At 41.4% G+C, this 17,552-nt stretch overlaps 1 protein-coding gene across 1 annotated transcript in view; it reads left to right on the top strand.

Annotated features, from left to right (window-relative positions):
• The window catches only part of LOC8051611, a 246,865-nt gene that overhangs the window by 120,319 nt on the left and 108,994 nt on the right, over positions 1 to 17,552 (top strand). The window lies entirely within an intron of this gene.

Raw genomic sequence — 17,552 nt, forward strand, 5'->3', positions numbered from 1 at the left:
GGGATCCTGGGTTCGAGCCCCACCCCTGCCCGTTTCGATCTGGATGAGCATCGTACCGGCGTGCGGTCGTGTATCACTACTGCGTGGTGCACGTTAAAGACCCCAGGCTAGCGGTTGTACTGCACTGGCGAAATTGCTCATCTACAGCGTGTGACTTGTCGCAACTTCAATGGCTGACCAACTACACGCTGTATAAATATCCCCACAACCCCCCCAATTTTATCTGGAACTCAGCGCGTGTCCTGCGCTTTGCCAACCCCAGCACGTGGCTATGATCAACACTGGCGGCATATAATCGGCTCCAGATCACGTGGCCGCTTGTTTTGGCTGCGAGTTGAGGGGGTGAACGCTGCTCGTTTTTCTTAAATTTTTTTCTGCGACTTCTATTGCGTGGCGTGAAAAACGAACGCGTGTTTCATGGGTCATTAACGTTAGGGATCCGTTTTAAGCGGTATTTGCGCAAAATACAAACATTGTTGCATCGCTCCTTGAACGCGGAATAGGTGGTGGAAGCTTGCGTTCAAAGCTCGTCAGTCTCTGCTTTCACGCTGTACATGAGGTAATTTGACCTGGCATAAAAGTTTAATAGACCTTTTGCAAAATCGAAGCTGGCCTAGTTGTTCAGTAGTGCTGCGCAAAATATATCGGAACTCCATTGGCAACTGTGTCGGTTTCAATTTTCCAATCTCACTTCGTGACATTCCGTCCCGACCAAAACGCAGTGCTTGCATTTTCGAATATGGGATTTTCTTTATATTCACATTACTGTTGACGTTTTGGGGGCTCCCCCAACTGCCAGATTTTTTTGCAATTAAGCGTAGAACTACGACAGCAGATGAAAGGAAAGGTATACTGGACAAATCCTTCTGTTTTAGTCTCATCGGTGTCCTCAGCTTCTGAAGTGATCCGTGAGCCAGGAGGACCATGCAGCACTCCGGACTGGTATATCCGGGCCGCCATAAAGTTGTGGGAGGCGGTCCGCTGTATTCCTTCTCCACGCTGAGTCGAGGCAGGCCCTTCGGGCCGCTGGTAGTTCGTGATGTCCTTAGGGCCACTGGAGCTCCGTGTTTCGACGGAGGCTCTCACGAAGATGATTGGGTGTAATGCGAGCGAGCGCTGACTTCATATTTATGCAGGGCTGAGACTCACTATTTCGTCAACAGTGCAATTGAAACCAAAACCGATCAACTCCTCAACATTGCCGAACAGGTCCCATAATGTCAAAGAGCCCCATTGCTAAAAAGGTCCATTGCCAAAAACGTCGCTCTTCATTGACAAAGAGGTCCCATAATGCAGCGCGCGCAGTGTTCCGTGCAAGGATTTTTGGAGGTAGTCTATCCGCCTGGCTTTCTCAAAACAGACCCAGAAGCTGCACCTTCGACGGCATGTTTCCCTTGTTTGACTCGAAACAGGCATTGGAGCCATATGTAGTCATGTGTTGGCCTTTCGCTCAAAGAATCGTCTCCTTCAGAACTTGGTTTCGCGCTGCCATGAACACAAATCTGCAAACGCAGCTGGGTGACTGGTGCGCTACCGAAAAAAATCCGCCTGGTCTGGGCATCGAACCCGGGACCTCTCCATTTCCAGTGGAGCGCTCTACCAACTCAGCTAACGACGGGTTAGACGTCAGTAGAGCAAACAGGTTTTATCAATACAGGAACGCGTCTAACGCGTTCCCGTATTGAACGCGTATTGATCATATCATTGTTAGAGGCAGCGATCTCAAGTTAATTTCAGGGGTGATTATGCAAAACGTTTCCGACCACTATTTTGTATATATTGGGAGTAAATTCTAGGGGAACCGAACAGACGGTCTATAAACGTATTCTAGACAATAGCAGAATAGAAAAAATGATAAGAGCATATAATTGGGGGTCACTATTGGAATACGACCATATTACTGCTTATCAAAGGTTCAGTCACAAGATGAGGTCCATTTATGAGCAGTGTTGAAAAACAGTTAAACTGAAACAAAGAAAACCAGATAATGTATGGATAAATGATGAAATCATGACGTTATGTCTTGAAAGATAGGTTATGGAATATATGTAAGGCAAACGCCGACAATACTCAAATAAGATCAGAATTTCGAAAGTTACGTAATAAGGTAACCGCAAAAATAAGACTAGCAAAAACGTTTTATTACACTAATAGATTTCAGAAGTGCCAGGGAAACCTAAAGAGGACGTGGGACTTGATCAACCAAATCACCGGCTCAAAAAGGAAGCAAACAATTGATGAAACAATTGCAAAGGCTTTGGAGATAACGACGTTGTCTCATTGTGTAATTAATTTAACGATTCTTTTGCTCAAAGGGTCGCTGATCTTAGAAAAAGGATGAGATATCAAGGGGAAGGACCAGAGGATTACGATGGTAGTTTGCATTCTGCATACTTACCACGGATGACAGAAATAGACCTTGAAGATGTAATAAAAAATATGTCACTGGCAAAACCTGCGGGGATTGATAAAATACGATTAAGGAATATTCAACACAATTTTTTTAAGCTAAAAGAAGTTTTATTAAAAATAATAAACGACAGTTTTTAACGGGGTAAGTCCTGGTAGAGTTAAAAACCGCTATAGTTAGACCGCTATACAAAAATGACGATAGAAAGGACGTTTCAAGTTACAAACCTATTTCTATATTGCCAGTTATTGCACAGATTATGAAAAAATGGATATTCAATGTAATGACTTCATATTGTGAAAAGTATACCTTAATATGCTCATCCCAGTACGGATTTCGTAAATATAAAAGCATTGAACTTTCGCTGCAAGATTTTACAGATTATGTCGGCTGCAGTCTAGACAAGAATCATTTTGCGTTAGCCCTTTTTCTCGATTTTACAAAAGCTTTTGAAACAATCGATCACGAAAAACTTTTATTAAAGCTACGAAATATGGGTTTTAGGAGGCCTTTTTATACATTTTTGCAGGATTACATTACGGATAGATATCAACTGGTTAAAATAAGAGACTGTAGAGGTAATGTAATCCGAATTAAATCGGGAGTACCACAGGGGTCAACAATAAGACCTTTACTGTTTAATATTTACGTAAATCAAATTGGAGCACTGCCTCTTGCATCTCGAGTGTATCAATATACAGACGATACAGCCTTGGTACTAGAACATAGCGATGAAACAAGCGCACTTTCAATTTTCCAGAAAGATATATAATTATTAATGGCATGGTTTTCTGACAACCATATTTTTGTTAACTCTAGTAAAACTAAGTTTATGTGCTTTCATAGTCCGTACAAACATGTTAACTTGTCAGCTCCACTGTTCCTTCATTCAGAGAGTTACAAAACCTGTAGCTGCGTACCTTTAGATTATGTTCTAACAACTAAACATTTAGGGATTCAGCTGGATGTAAATTTTTTATGGAATAATCATGTGGAATATGTCATCAAAAAAATGAGAGCCGTCTCAGCCTATTTGTACAGGTTGCGTAGTGTGGCGAACGTTTCTCTGGGAAGGAGGGTACATAACGCACTGGGTGAGTCTATCGTACGTTATGGAATCTCGCTATACGGAATGTGTTCCAACTATAAAAAAACAAAAATCGATAATATACTTTATAAAATTGCTTGTAATATCACATATGGGACAATGTACGAAGAAGTAGAGAAAGATAATAAAATGAATGCCGCGGGAGTGTGAACTACTGAGAGGTTGCACTGTTACGTAATTTTGGTAAAACATTACTACAATAGTGATTTTAAAATTCCTTTAAGAAAAAAAAAACGAGTTATGGGGCGAACAGAAAAGTTCATTCTTCCCAAGATTTATACTAAATGTAAAAGGAATGCAAGATCATACTATGTTCCTTTTTATTTTAATAAGTTGCCAGAACAGCTTCATAACGCGGATTCCCTAGAAAGGCTAAAACAAGACCTGAGACAATGGTGCTGTCAGACGACAGGTGATTGAAGAGGACCACGTTTTTCGCCTGTTCTCTTGTCGGGTATAATTCTCTTTGTTTGGTTTGGTTTAGTTACATGCAAAAAATGCATGCTTTGTTATAACTAACTAAGCAACCTGTTGGACGCCAGGTCCCGCGGACAAGCGTACCCATGCTTTTGCGGGCCGGTCTATGTGCTGTGTTAAAAACGAGACAATAAAATATTTATTATTTATTTATTAATATTTATTCATCAGCTGCCACCAGTATAACACCAACAAGGGTGAAGGGCTTGCATTTTAAGGTTATGATTATCATGTAATTAAGCGCAAAGGTGCAAGAGAGCTGGACAAGAATGACGAAAATAATCCCTGGAGAAGGGAAACAAGAGGAACAAAGGTCAAAAACTCTCGTTCCCCTTCTTGTGGCAGTTGATAAAACCTGTTTGCTCTACTGACTTCTAACCCGTCGTTAGCTCAGTTGGTAGAGCGCTCCACTGGAAAGGGAGAGGTCCCGGGTTCGATACCCGGACCAGGCGGTTTTCTTCGGTTGCGCACCAGTCGCCTAGCTGTGCTTGGAGATTTGTGTTTGTCCTTTGTCCCTCTTGTTCTCTTTCTCCTGAGAATACTTTCGTTATTCTTGTCCAGCTCTCTTGCACCTTTGCATTTAATTGTATTCTGATCAGCCCCCTTTTCAGTTGATTAGTGCTTAATCCAGCAAATAAAAAAAAATGTTAGCCAGACTTCGGATTAATTACATAAAAAAGAAACAGCTTATCTTGAGCTTTGATGCTATAACGGCATGGTTCGTTACTTGGGTGTCTTCCTTTCATTAAAGATTCAGTTGACGTTCAGCGCTCGTCTTGTAAATTCCTTCCTTTGTTCTTGTGTTTCTGCTCGCTGCATCCAGTTGTAATCGTGATTAACGTGATCAGTTCAGTTTTCTTACGTCCAACTGATGAGGAAGAAATAATTAACCTGACTGATGGTCTTAAAACAGTACTGGTGCAGGGGAGGACGGCCTGAAATCAGAACCAATTAAGCATATTTTTAAACTAATATCCACCCCGCTGACACATACACGCAACATGCCATTATTAGCTCGTCTTTTCCCAAGACGAATGAAAGTAGCGCGAGTTTGCGTTATGCACAAGGGCGGTGCCACAAAACGTCTTCAATAATTACAGGCCAATCTCTGTATTTTCCGTTTTTTCTAAAATATTAGAGCAAACAATAAATAGCCGACTAACTAGCTTTTTTTACAAAACGCAAAATAATTTCAGAACAGCAGTTCGGATTTCAGGGGAATAAATCGACGGAAATGGCCCTTCTAAACGTTGCAGATAAAATTATAACCAATATAGAAAATAAGCAATATGCGATCGGAATATTTCTTGACCTTCGAAAAGCTTTCGACTCAATTAAGCACAAAAAACTGTTAACAAAGCTGAGAACCTATGGTGTTAGGGGCAAAGCGCTAGAATGAATCTGCAATTACTTGAGCTCTCGTTAAAAATTTACCGTCTATAACGGCGTTAAATCTGATATTCAACATATCGCAAATTGTGTCCCAAAGGATCCATTCTAAGACCATTATAGTTTATTGTTTATATTAATGATATTGTACATATCTCGCATTCTGCGGACATGGTAATATTTGCAGACGATTCCAATGTTTTTGTCCCATAATGACCTCAGACATCTCAAAAGTGTATCAAATGATTGGTTAAATAAACTCTCCACGTGGCTAGTGATAAACCAGATTGAAGTGAATATTTCTAAAACTAAATATATTGTTTTCAAGACAAAAAACAAGGCACTTAATTATGACATCAATATGAAATTTTATTCAAACAAATTAGAGAAGGTTGAATTCATGAGGTTTTTGGGCGTGTGGTTTCACGAGAATTTGCACTGGGCAACTTATGTGTCTAAACTATGTTTGACCCTCTCACGATCAATCGGCATATTACATAAACTAAGACTTCTACTAGCAACATAGCTTAAGCGCCAACTATACTGTGCACTTGTGTACTCTCACCTGTATTACTGTTCATTGGTTTGGGGAACGACATTGAAAAGCAGTCTTTAAATACTTTTAGTAGACAAAAGAAAAAAACAAGTCGGTCCATTGCATGCTTGTGCTATAATGGTCACACATATATTTATTTTAAGAAGTATAATTTATTCACTACATAACAGTTCATATTTTTCAACTTTGCGAAAGTAATCTTCAATTCTCTCAAAAACAATACGGAGTCCTTTGTTACTCCAATTTCCTTAAGAGACACCCAATACAACTTGAGACGTGTGCAATATGATAGAAGCCAAATACGTACTAATTATGGTAAACAAAACATTGAAACAGCGATTAACACAACTTTCAAATATGCATCCACAAAGTCCCGATATGGCAACTAAATCAAGATCTGCAGATATATTTAAAAAAAGAATAAGGGATTACATGTTCGAGCATGTATAAAATATTGTGTAGAAATGCCACCAGATATGTCATTGCGTTAGAAATGTACATATGTCTTGCTCTTTTTATGTTCTTGCATTTCATTTTTATATACTATACTGTGTGTTCTTTGTAAGAGCTGCGCCGCTCTGAAACCTGTATGGGGTACGGGACCTGGGTAAGGTGTTTGAATACACCTTTTGTCCCTGCCACCCCAAAATAAAATGGCAAATAAATATAAATAAAAACAAACCAACTCGCCTGCATCGCCAGATTGATTCAAATGACTTCATCAAATGAGTACGTAATGCAAAGAAGGTAACTAGTCTCCTAAAGCTGACATCAAATGAGGAAGTGGCGGTTTTACATCGGTGTTAAAGTCCCTACACTCTAAGAAAAAAAGGGTGTAAGCGGGTGCATCAGGCGCTCATGCACCCTTTGCCTGAAAGACGCACCCTCCGTTGAGCAGCCAGTGTGCTTGTAAACCGACAATGAGCATCCCCCTCTCCCTTAAAAACATCTGGGTGTACCAATGCACCGCCACGCTAGCCACGTGCCCCGATCAGCTTGTGCTTGGATTCCCCCGTGGAGGTCACTTTTTGGGTTGGGCAGTTTCTTAGGAAGTATGGAGCTATCCTGTTCCCTCGGTATTGACAGTAGAGTGGACGCTATGCTTGTTTTAGGCCAATCGGGTCTCCGGGTAGGATCACATGACTACAGTCTCCAAGCTAAAGATAAGGCAGAGCACGGCACCTGCCTGAAGGCCAAGGCCACGGATAGCATCCACTGCACTATTAACTTTGGGTCGAACTTTCAAGAGGATATAAGCGACAAATCCTTTCATTGTTGGGTTGCCCCTGAAGATAAGCCTTTGCGAGGCTTATCTTCATTATCCCTTTTGGCCTTGAAGGAGCTGCAATTTTCAGACTCATTCCTTTTTCTTTCTCTTCCTAAGCTGAAAGCATGGAAGAAGGCGCGCAGTTGCCGGACCAATGAAGCGGAGGCTTTTTTTATGCCTCGACTTCTCTGTCTGAGCGCGGATAACGGCAGGAGCGTGATCATGTGGTAGAGGTTTCACGGATGACGTAGTAGCTTTTTTCGACCTCGGAATGTCTGCTTCCCGGCATAGGTAGTTGCTTGTGTGCTGTGCTGCGACCAGCGGGGCTGCCGTAGATTTCGCCCGCGACAACGTATTCGAGTGTACCAAGATTTCCAGTGTTTGAAAAGTCCTACGCGTATATCGGCAACAGGGGATTTCTTCAAAAAAGCCCAAGGAATTCATGTGATGTGTTCGGTGTTCGGTTCGGCAAATTACTGCTTCTGCCACATCGTGTTGAATCTTCACGGACCCCTTCTTTTCGTTTTTGTGTTTGTGTGGTTCTGCAGTGCCCGTGTCAACATATATACCGGATTACATAACTCAAGTCCGGTATTTTCATCGTAAGTGCACTGCAACCTACTCCTTTGCAACAATTGACCGCTTTGTTCCGGATTACCTCTAGAATTAGGCAGTGTCTATTTTCTAGCAGCCGGGAGAATAATTTCCCCGAAATTCTATCGGCAATCGCCTGCCATTAGCTGTCTACAATCATGCGACCACTGCATGTGGAATACTGACTTTCTTATTCTCCTGGCGTTTTGTGAAAACACGTTTTTGTCGATACACGTTTTGTAGACACGTTTCATCGACACCAATGTTCCATCGTCACTCGTTACGCAAAATGCACGCTGTAGGAACATTTTGTCGCGGTGTATCTCTGAGGCGCGTGCTCACCGACCCAGCCCAACCGTTCGCGCCACTTCGTGGCGACAGTCTGCGGCGGCTCATTACAAAAATGTTAGCCTACCTGTCCTACCTATACACGTCACTTCGCGGATACATTCTGGGGCGGCTCATTACAAGAAAAGAAAGGAGAGAAGCTAATATGGAAAAGCTAATCTGAGCTGTCGATAAAACGTCGTTCGATGAATTAAAGGCGACTGCCGGTGGAATTGTGTGGAAATAATTCTACCGGCTGCTGGCAGATTGGACACTACCTAAGACTCACTCCGGTTCTTGTTGGTTGAGTAATCATTTCAGTTGTGTAACAGCTCCTTTGTACGTCTTCAGATATCACGGATTGCTTGCAAGTTTGTACCTGTTTACGGAATAGGCTGTCTAATAAACTTCTATGATATTTGAAAACAATACCATGTGTCCGTTTACCTGCCTTTTTGAAATCACCGGGGCCCACACATTTTTTACTGTTTTCCTTGATGTCCTAAATAGGTTTTTGAAGTCATGAAATGGGTGCATAAAGTGGTGTGACCATGCACCTTTGAATCGGGTGCATCTGTGTTCTCTCCGAATTCAGTGAGTGTAGAAAGAGGTGTAACAGTACACTATTGAACGGGGTGTTCCTGTGTTCCCTTTGAGAGCAGTAGGTGTAGAAAGGGGAGTAATGGTACACTATTGAGCGGGGTGCCTCTGTGTTCCCTTTGAGTGAGGCGGGTTATGAAGCGGTGCAATGGTACACCATCGAATGGGGTGCATCTGTGTTCCCTTTCATTTCATTGGGTGTAGAAAAGGGTGTAGCCGTACACCAGTGAATGGGGTGCACCTGTGTTCCCTTCGAATGAGATTTCTGTAGAAAAAGGTGTACATGTGCACCACACCAATGGGTGTACACGAACTCCCATATTTGGGGTGCACTTGTATTCCCCCAAAGGGTGTAGTATATGTGACAAGCACTTACACCCCCTATGGGTGTACCCTATGAGACCTTTTTTTTTAGAGTGTAGAGGCACGTCCAGAGCCGGTGTATTCACTGCAACTCTTTAAAGCGGCATTCAGCGTGGCATCAGGCGCCACACGCCGATGCGTCCGACCTCTTTTTTTTTTTTTTTCGGGTCCCAACGCGATCATAACTGCGCGTGTTCCCCGTATAATAAGATGTTTATGCGGAGAAAATTAGAATGCGAGGAACATGAACACTTTGCTCCGGCGAGCTCATTTGCGTATCTCTCGTCCACACGTGCGCGTCGCCATTTGCACAAACTGCTTTCTTCTTTATTTATTTATTTATTTATTTTTTGCTTTCTGCTGTCGGGGCCTCGGCCCTGGACGAGGTCGAACGAAAGAAATGTCTGGAGCGCGGCGCCACCGGAAGTTGGCGTAGAGTGCCGGAAGTGAGGGGCCTCGGGCTTCCGGTCTCCGCTCAGCGCCACTTTGGCGTCACTCTTGGGAACGAGATTAAAGCGTGGCGGCCGGCAGATGCGCGTCCGAGGCGTCGGCGGTGTCCAGAGAGCCTAGATATAAGAGCGGGAGCAACTCAGATCATGAAACGCCTTTGCACTACATTCTACGCAGTTTAGCCATCCACTTTTTCCACTTACGCGGAGGAAACGCTGGGGAGGAGAGGAAGCGAGTCCATTCGACCCCTCTCCAGTGTTTGCTCTGCTAAAGGGAAAAAAGTCTAGTACATTGAACAAAATTGAATGAGCTCAAATACCAGTTTAACTTCTGCCATAGTTATAATGGCGGCGACTCAAGCAGGAATTTTGGGTCGAAGTTTAAATTTTTGTAAAAAATTACATGTTCTCGGATAATTCCTATCATAAAAGAAGACGCAAACGGCGAATTCGTCGGATTTCTTGTTCTCGAGTTATAGACCGTTGAAGCGGCCAAGGTGTAAACTGACGTTTCTCCAGCTAATCGGATGTGCCCATATTTAACTCCATCCCTTTTCCCTACTGTTTATGCTACATCAATATATCTTTTTGGGAACACTCTAGAGATTTTTGTTTATGGTAATTAAGCGTCCACGTCATAAAATTTGTAATGTCTTTTTTTAATTGCAAACCGCCTCTTTCCGACGATATTTGACGAAGTACAGCAAGCTGTGCTGTGTGACCCTATCAACATCTATTCATGATCTGTACATCACCGTGAAACTCCGATTGAGTTCTTTCTTTGGAATATAATGTCAATGTTTTCCGCTAAATATACAATGCGCTACATCTGCCTGAAAAACGAATATTTCGAAAAACTAGCAAGTTTGGAGTCCATTTTCAAAAAAAAAAAAACATTTTATGTCTTTTATTTTTTATTCACAGTTAGGTAATATGGTAGTCTATCAGGAACTACCAACAAAAATTGTAATATATTGTTTTTAAGGCCGCTATTAAGACTCGAATCTCGTGCTATGAGCATTTTGAACGGGACTTCCTTCGCACAGGCGCTGTGTTGAGCAGAATTTTGGCCTATGTAAGGTTTTCTATTTATCGTTAGCAGTTACCTCAATGTCCAACCATAAACTAATGAAATTCGGAGTGGCGCACTTAAAAAAAAAAAAAAGAAGCTACTTAGAACTCCGCAACTACAAGTGCGGGCACCCCAGCGCTTACTTCCTCCCAATACGGGGGAATGCAGACCGTCAGAGAATTCCTCTAAGGCCTTTTGCTTTCGGCTTTGTGTTTGAAATACCGAAGTTGATATGTAATAGTCATATTTCCTTGTGTCAAACAGACATGCGGTGCACATACATATGTACAATTTAGTATCTGACGCTTATGAAGTACGGTTTATTTTGTGCACATACGGACTCTATCGTAAAATAACGAGCATTTCGTAGCGTGTAAAGATTCAAATCCGTTAGTGATGTGTTTATGTTTTACTTCTATTTTCAGTGATTCATGCCGAGTTACTTAGACCTTTTTCTCTTGACTTACGTTTGTCCGGGAGTCTAGATGATACGTATCTTCTCCGTCAATACATAGGGCGAAGCTCACAGATTTTGCAAATCACCCCAGTGCCAAGTAAATAAATATTGTTAGGATAAACATTGTTGCTTTACTGGCTTTCACGCTCGGATATTGAGGTAAGTACTGAAATTAAATAGAAAACCTTATAGAGTTGAATATTCTGCTCAGCTGAACGTCTATGAGAAGTCCCGTTCAAAACTCTCATAGCACGATATTGGAATCCTAATAGCGGCCATACAAACAATATTACAATTTCTGTTGGTAGTTCCTGACAGAGTGCTATATTACCTAACTATGAATAAAAAATGAACGAATTAAAAGGTTTTTTTTTTTTCAGAAAATCGACTTCAAACTTGCAGGTTTTTTTCTTAATATTCGTTTTCAGGCAAATGTTCCACGTTATGTGCTTATCACAAAAGATTCAAATTATACTCAAAAGAAAGACCTTAGTTGGAGCTTTACGGTGATGTAAACATCATAAAAATATATTGATCAGGTCACACAGCACAGCTTGCTAAACTTCGTCAAATATTGTTGCAGAGAGGCGTTTGGCCAATTAAAAAAAAAATTAAAGATATTATGACCTAGACGCTTTATTAGCATAGTTCGCCGGTTGCATCTTCTTTTATTAAAGGAATTTACAGGGAGCTACTAAAACTTACACTTGCGTTAAAAATGAGCTAGTGTATTTTTGTTTGTCACTTGTATCACTGGGCGACAAGTGAACAAAAACTAAAATGTAAGCTTTTATAGCCCATACAAACAAAACATTACATGCCCTGTTTTGTTTTAGCTTATAAAGCACTGCGATAGGTAGCTAGAGAAAACCAATTGGCCAAATAAAAGTTAGGCTCTTTAGAAAATCGACCTTCAATTTGCAAAATGTTTGAAATGGTCCTTGCTTTACGAGAAAATACTGCCCTTTCTCTTTTACAAACAACATTCAATTTGTTATCATTCGAAGGAGTATACTCTAAGCTTTGTGAAAATCCTAAATATGTTAAGACACCGCATATAAATCACACGAAAGAGCTGGTAAGCTTTGACAAATATCGTCCAAGAGCGCCTTATTGGCAAATTTTCTAAAATATATTTTATATATATAATCGCCTTAGATTTATTTATCAGAGAATAAGTGTGTTTACAGGTATCTATTAAGAAAATAAGAGGCGCCAATTTTTAATTACTGTGGTTTTGCAAGTTGATTTACTGGCAAAACGGTCAAACAAAATCAGATTTCGAGCTTTTATAGCTACCATACAAACAATATATTACATTTTCTTTTTATATTACCTTCTAGAGCACTGCAATAGCTAGCCAAAGAAAATACATCAGCCAAATAAAAGGAGAGGTTTTTTTAGAAAATCGACCTCCAATTCGCAAAAATTTTGATATAGTTCTTGCTTTGCGAAACTACACTGTCCTTTCTCTTTTACATACAACTTTAAATTTATTATCAATAGGAAGAGTATGCTATTAGCTTTCTGAAAATATTGAATATGTTGCAATATCTCAAATAGATCACGGGGAAAACCTGGTCAAACTTTGACAAATATTGTCAAAGGGACACACTATGACTATATTTAAAACAAAGGTGGAGAGAAATAATCACAAAAAAAAATTATTGACCCTAAATAACCCCTATTTTGAGAGTGTCCAAAAAGAGTTACATAGCACTACCAAAGAAATGCCAAAAAGTAGAAAGGAGCGAAACCTGACACCTCCGACAGCCGAGAGAAATGTCTGTTTTCGCCTCGGCTGCTAAAAATGTCCATAACTCGAGAACAAACAATCGCCCGAACTTGCGGTTTGCACTAGCTCGCCAAATCCGTGCCTGAGTTGAGATGAAAAAAAAACAGTATTTTATCGGGTACTATCACTTTCTATTAAAATGAGGAAGGTAAAATAATTAAAAATATAAGATGTTCGATCGGTACCGCCTGGGTAGGCACAACCGATATTAAAGCCAATTCGATTTCAATTAATTAGATCCTTGAATAAAATGGGAATTTCATCTAAAAGCCATTTGAGAAGTGAACTAAGAAACAATTGAGCCTCACCAAGCAAACGACCCAGGAGGAACCGATAGAGAGGAAGGACCCCGCAGAGTTCGACACCAGCCCAACCCCGCGAAGGGGCACCAAAGGGTGACACCAGTAGGTCGACGATGGGCGAAGGGCAATAGGTGAGCCCAACAACCACCACCGTAGTGATATTTGCTTTTCCCCTCCTCCCAAGGAGGAACCCAAATGAAGGGGTCTCTCCATCAGTACAGGGGGGGGGGGGGGGGGGGGGGAAGTAAACGACAGGCAAGAATGTGTTCTTGACTTACTTTTTTCAATATCTTCTAGTTTAGATAGTGGCAAAAAGATAGAACTGGTCAGAACGAAGCGCCGATCCACATAGACACCTCGATAAATGTTTCTATATCGAGGGACTATAGAGCTTATTGTTTGCCACCAACAGGCTGATTAGACCCGGGTCATAAATGAGCGCTTTGTACTCAATTACTGCGTTGCATCGTACTGACGTCTCCAATGTAGAAGCTTCTATCATCCGCTTAGGGACATCTTGAACGTCTTTTTTATCGGTAACCAGCATTCCGCCATTAGTACGGCAGGTGCCTAAGATGATGATAGCGATCAAAGGGGCCACACCGAATTTCACTAGTATGTAATGGCGGATACCTCATGCGCATATAGACCGTTCAATTGAGTATACACTGACAGGTAAAGCCAGCTGGTGCGCAACTTGTGCAACGATGGGAAGGCCATTTCGTCATTTGCGCCGTTGAGGATGCTGTACTGGAGTTGCATAGTGCGCAACAGCACGAAGAAGCTAGCGCATTTTTTCTTTAGTTCACAGAGAACGCAATTTTTTCCTTAGTTTATCGTCTTCGCTTAAAGTTATATTGTGTCTCATCCTAACGTGTAAAACAGCGAAGGCTGCAAGCGCGAGGTCCTTGCTTTCATCATCATCATCATCATGTCTCTTTATTGTACCCATAAACAAACAAAATTCTGCAATGCGGCACTGGTATATAATATTTAACAAAATAATTGTACACAAATTCCACATGCCAAAATATGAATCCATGAATTCATATAAACAACAGAAATCCATTCGAGCAACTCATGTACTTCACTAAGAATAAAATAGCATATTGTGCGATTGTCTTTTCAATTCAACAGAGCCATTAAAAACAGCCACGTCCCCATTTTCAAAAATATTGACGCATATCTGCATTCGAGATAAAGGCGACAACATTAGATTGTTCTGAGTGTAAAAAGTAAAAAAGTAAAAGCATTCCTATTAAAACGAGCCGGAACATAAAAATTAACTTTGCATAAAAGCTCGGAGTTTATATCGTAATGAACCACTCCGTGCAAAAATACTACATCACGTGACAGCCACGACCAGGGTAGGGGTAACCATGTTGTCTGGTGGTAAAATGTTGCATTTTGTACATATTATATTTTTCAAACGATCTTTGGCGACCACTTAATTTATACACTGTTCCGGACACTTACTTGCTTCGTTGTAGCGCTCAGTCAAAATTGCATTTGTGGTTGTGTTTGCGGGAGAGAAGCGCGCACAGCAGACCATTTGGACGTGTGGCCGGCGAAAGAAGTGAGCAAAGTGGGTACATGTTTTACTTTAATTTGTTCAAGATACCAAAATAACGTTCTGGCTCGGATACGCTTTCTTTGTGATGCTAGATATCGATATTTGGTGAAGCGTTATCTACTGATTTACGAAGTTGCTATTTGTTGCCTGACCGATGCTGAAAGCTAATTTGTTAAAAAAGTCGAAGTGCTTTGCTTAATATATTTTGAAGCCGAAACGTTGTTACAGTATAGTATGCATACTTATCTAAGTGGTGCTTAAAAATACGTAGTTCAAGTACAGCCAGACATCTAAACAAGACTTCTATTTAAAAAGAAATTTATATTTGGAATAATTAATAATTCGCTTTTTAAACACACGACTGTACTCCCGATCTGCTTTATCGTGTTCTGTTAAGGCAAAAGGTTTCGCATCATCTTAATTTTCTTTTAACGTTGTATTTCTGGTCAAGTTACGATGCGCCAACTTGGCAGTCAATATATTCTAAGTTTTTTTTTTTTTTCTATTTCTGTTGAAACAAATCAGCGTTTACATATTTTAAACTAGCCATATGTTGCGATTTCAAGGTCTCTGAATCGAGAACAACCTCCAAAATATTGGTGATACAAATGTATCATTCACGAATGGAACAGAATGGCGAGTTTATTCTAGATCGCAAAATGTGTTTCGTACGATATTAAGAACAGCGACATAGTGACAAAGTTTCGAAAGATAAAATCATCGAATTCTGCTTGACTACTGTTTCAACAGTGTTAATGTAAGTTTTATGAGGAAAATCAAACAATAACTAAAAGTGAAACATGCTTCTTGCAAGTGTTCATCAACAGTAAAATAATAATGTGAACAAAATATATCTTACGTTAAACATATTTCCCGAGTTGCCGCCAATTAAAATTGTGTATACTAGAAATAAGCAATATAGGGCCGACACGGTCTAGCGCTTCTTAATCACAGTGATTAGTACACTGAGTCTGAAGTCAACCCAAAGTCGTGTTGCTGGAGTGCCTTCTGCGTAAGAGAGCATTTAATTTATTATCCAGGATATGCCCGGAGCTTTGTCCCCACAATATCAAAAAAAAAAAGCTCAGTCCTACCTCAGACAAATCCCAGGCACCACTTTTCAATACATACGGAGACGTACGCAGTCAAACAAGCCACCGCCGTGTTTTTAAATTAGCAACAAGTAACGAACCAGAAGAAACAGACGGCGCGCGGGGGGTGACTGCCCACCATTGCGCTTCTTTGACGGTGGGGGCGCTGACTATTGCCCGACTGCGATGCTTCCTAGGCATGTTCCCAGGGCCCATGCGTGCACATGAGCAAAGCTTTGAATCTCTTGCAGACGAGTGGCGCTTTCGTCTCCTCCTTGCACCTTGCATCGCAAACACGGCCCCTCAACCACGTGACTCCAATGGAGCACTTGATAACACTCACAAATTTTGGCACACTAGCGGTGTCCTTCGCCTTGGCTGCCGGCTATCGACCGAGCTATGAGCTTCGTTCACCCCGAACTTGGAAGTTCAGTGGAAGCTACAGGTTCTTTGTACCAGTCGTGCGTAAGGATATGTCGCGTACTTGCCGAGCTTCGAGTTCTATTAAAATCATCCGGTGAGCTATACCCGTTTCCACCTCAAGAACCGAAATAAAAAAAGTCCTGCTCTTCGCGGAGCATTACTAATTTCCCCCTTTAACATGCGAATTGAGACATATGCAGGTGTGTTTTAGATTAGATATGTGTTCTCTCATCAAGACGTACACGTTTCGAACGCCAAAAGCACCCCTCCTGCGTCCGACGACCAAATTTTGTGAGAACTACTTCTCGCGGCGTAGGAACATGAAGCAAAACTTCCTTTTTTCTGAGGTGAAAACGGGTATAGTCGGCTGTACATCTTGGTAACACTAGCGCAACGACAAGGGGGGAAGAACGTTCAGGCAGGATAGAGCACTGCTTATAACTGTCGTTTATTACTAAGGGAAAGGCAGAGGAGTAGTACTGGACTGTCAACAAGGGAAGACAATGCAAATAAAAAATACAGGAAAATTGTCAGTAAAGGGAGGGGGGGAGATAGAGCAAAAATGATGATACAAACGATGAAGAAAAAAAAATAAGAAGGGGTAGAGGTAGAAGGGCTTGATAGATGAGTTACACAACCGCATCGGCGTACCCACACTATCCCAAACGACAGCGACGTCCAGGATACCGGGACATTCGCAGTTCATGTTCTGAATAACGAACACTTCTCCCGGTGACCATACCGCAGTTTTTTTCACTTTATGTCGCCTTGGCCACGCCCAACACGCCGCCGGACTCTGACCTCAGGGACACCTATGCCCTAGGCATTGCCGCTCTTTCTCCGATAGGGCCACTGACGAAGCACTAACGCATACGGCTGTTTTTTTTTTTTTTTTTTTTTAATTATGTGCGTTTCGTAGACCCCCTACGTGTTTCTTTTTTTTTTTTTCTTGAAACGCTTTAAGACTTTTGTGCGGTTGAACAATGGGGGGCATTGGTTGTCCCCAAAACGCACCACTATATTTCCTGCAGTTAAAGACTTCAGCGCGAGGTCATGCTCTCTCAATCTAGAGTTAATGCAACGAACCGACTGCCCCGCTAGAGCTATCTACATAAAAACGATATTTCATAGACTATCCCACTGGAGCAGTCCACATACTTGTAATAATGATTTACTTTGCATCCAACATTTTCTTTGTTTTTGTAGTTTATTTCCGCTCACACTCTCTGAGGAGTTTATCGGGTGCACATAGCGATACCTAGACATCGTACTTCGAGGCTCCTCTCTTGAGATTATGTG

The sequence above is a fragment of the Ixodes scapularis genome, unplaced genomic scaffold (genome assembly GCF_016920785.2).
Source record: "Ixodes scapularis isolate PalLabHiFi unplaced genomic scaffold, ASM1692078v2 PGA_scaffold4__175_contigs__length_147842914, whole genome shotgun sequence".
Classification (NCBI taxonomy): Eukaryota; Metazoa; Arthropoda; class Arachnida; order Ixodida; family Ixodidae; genus Ixodes; species Ixodes scapularis.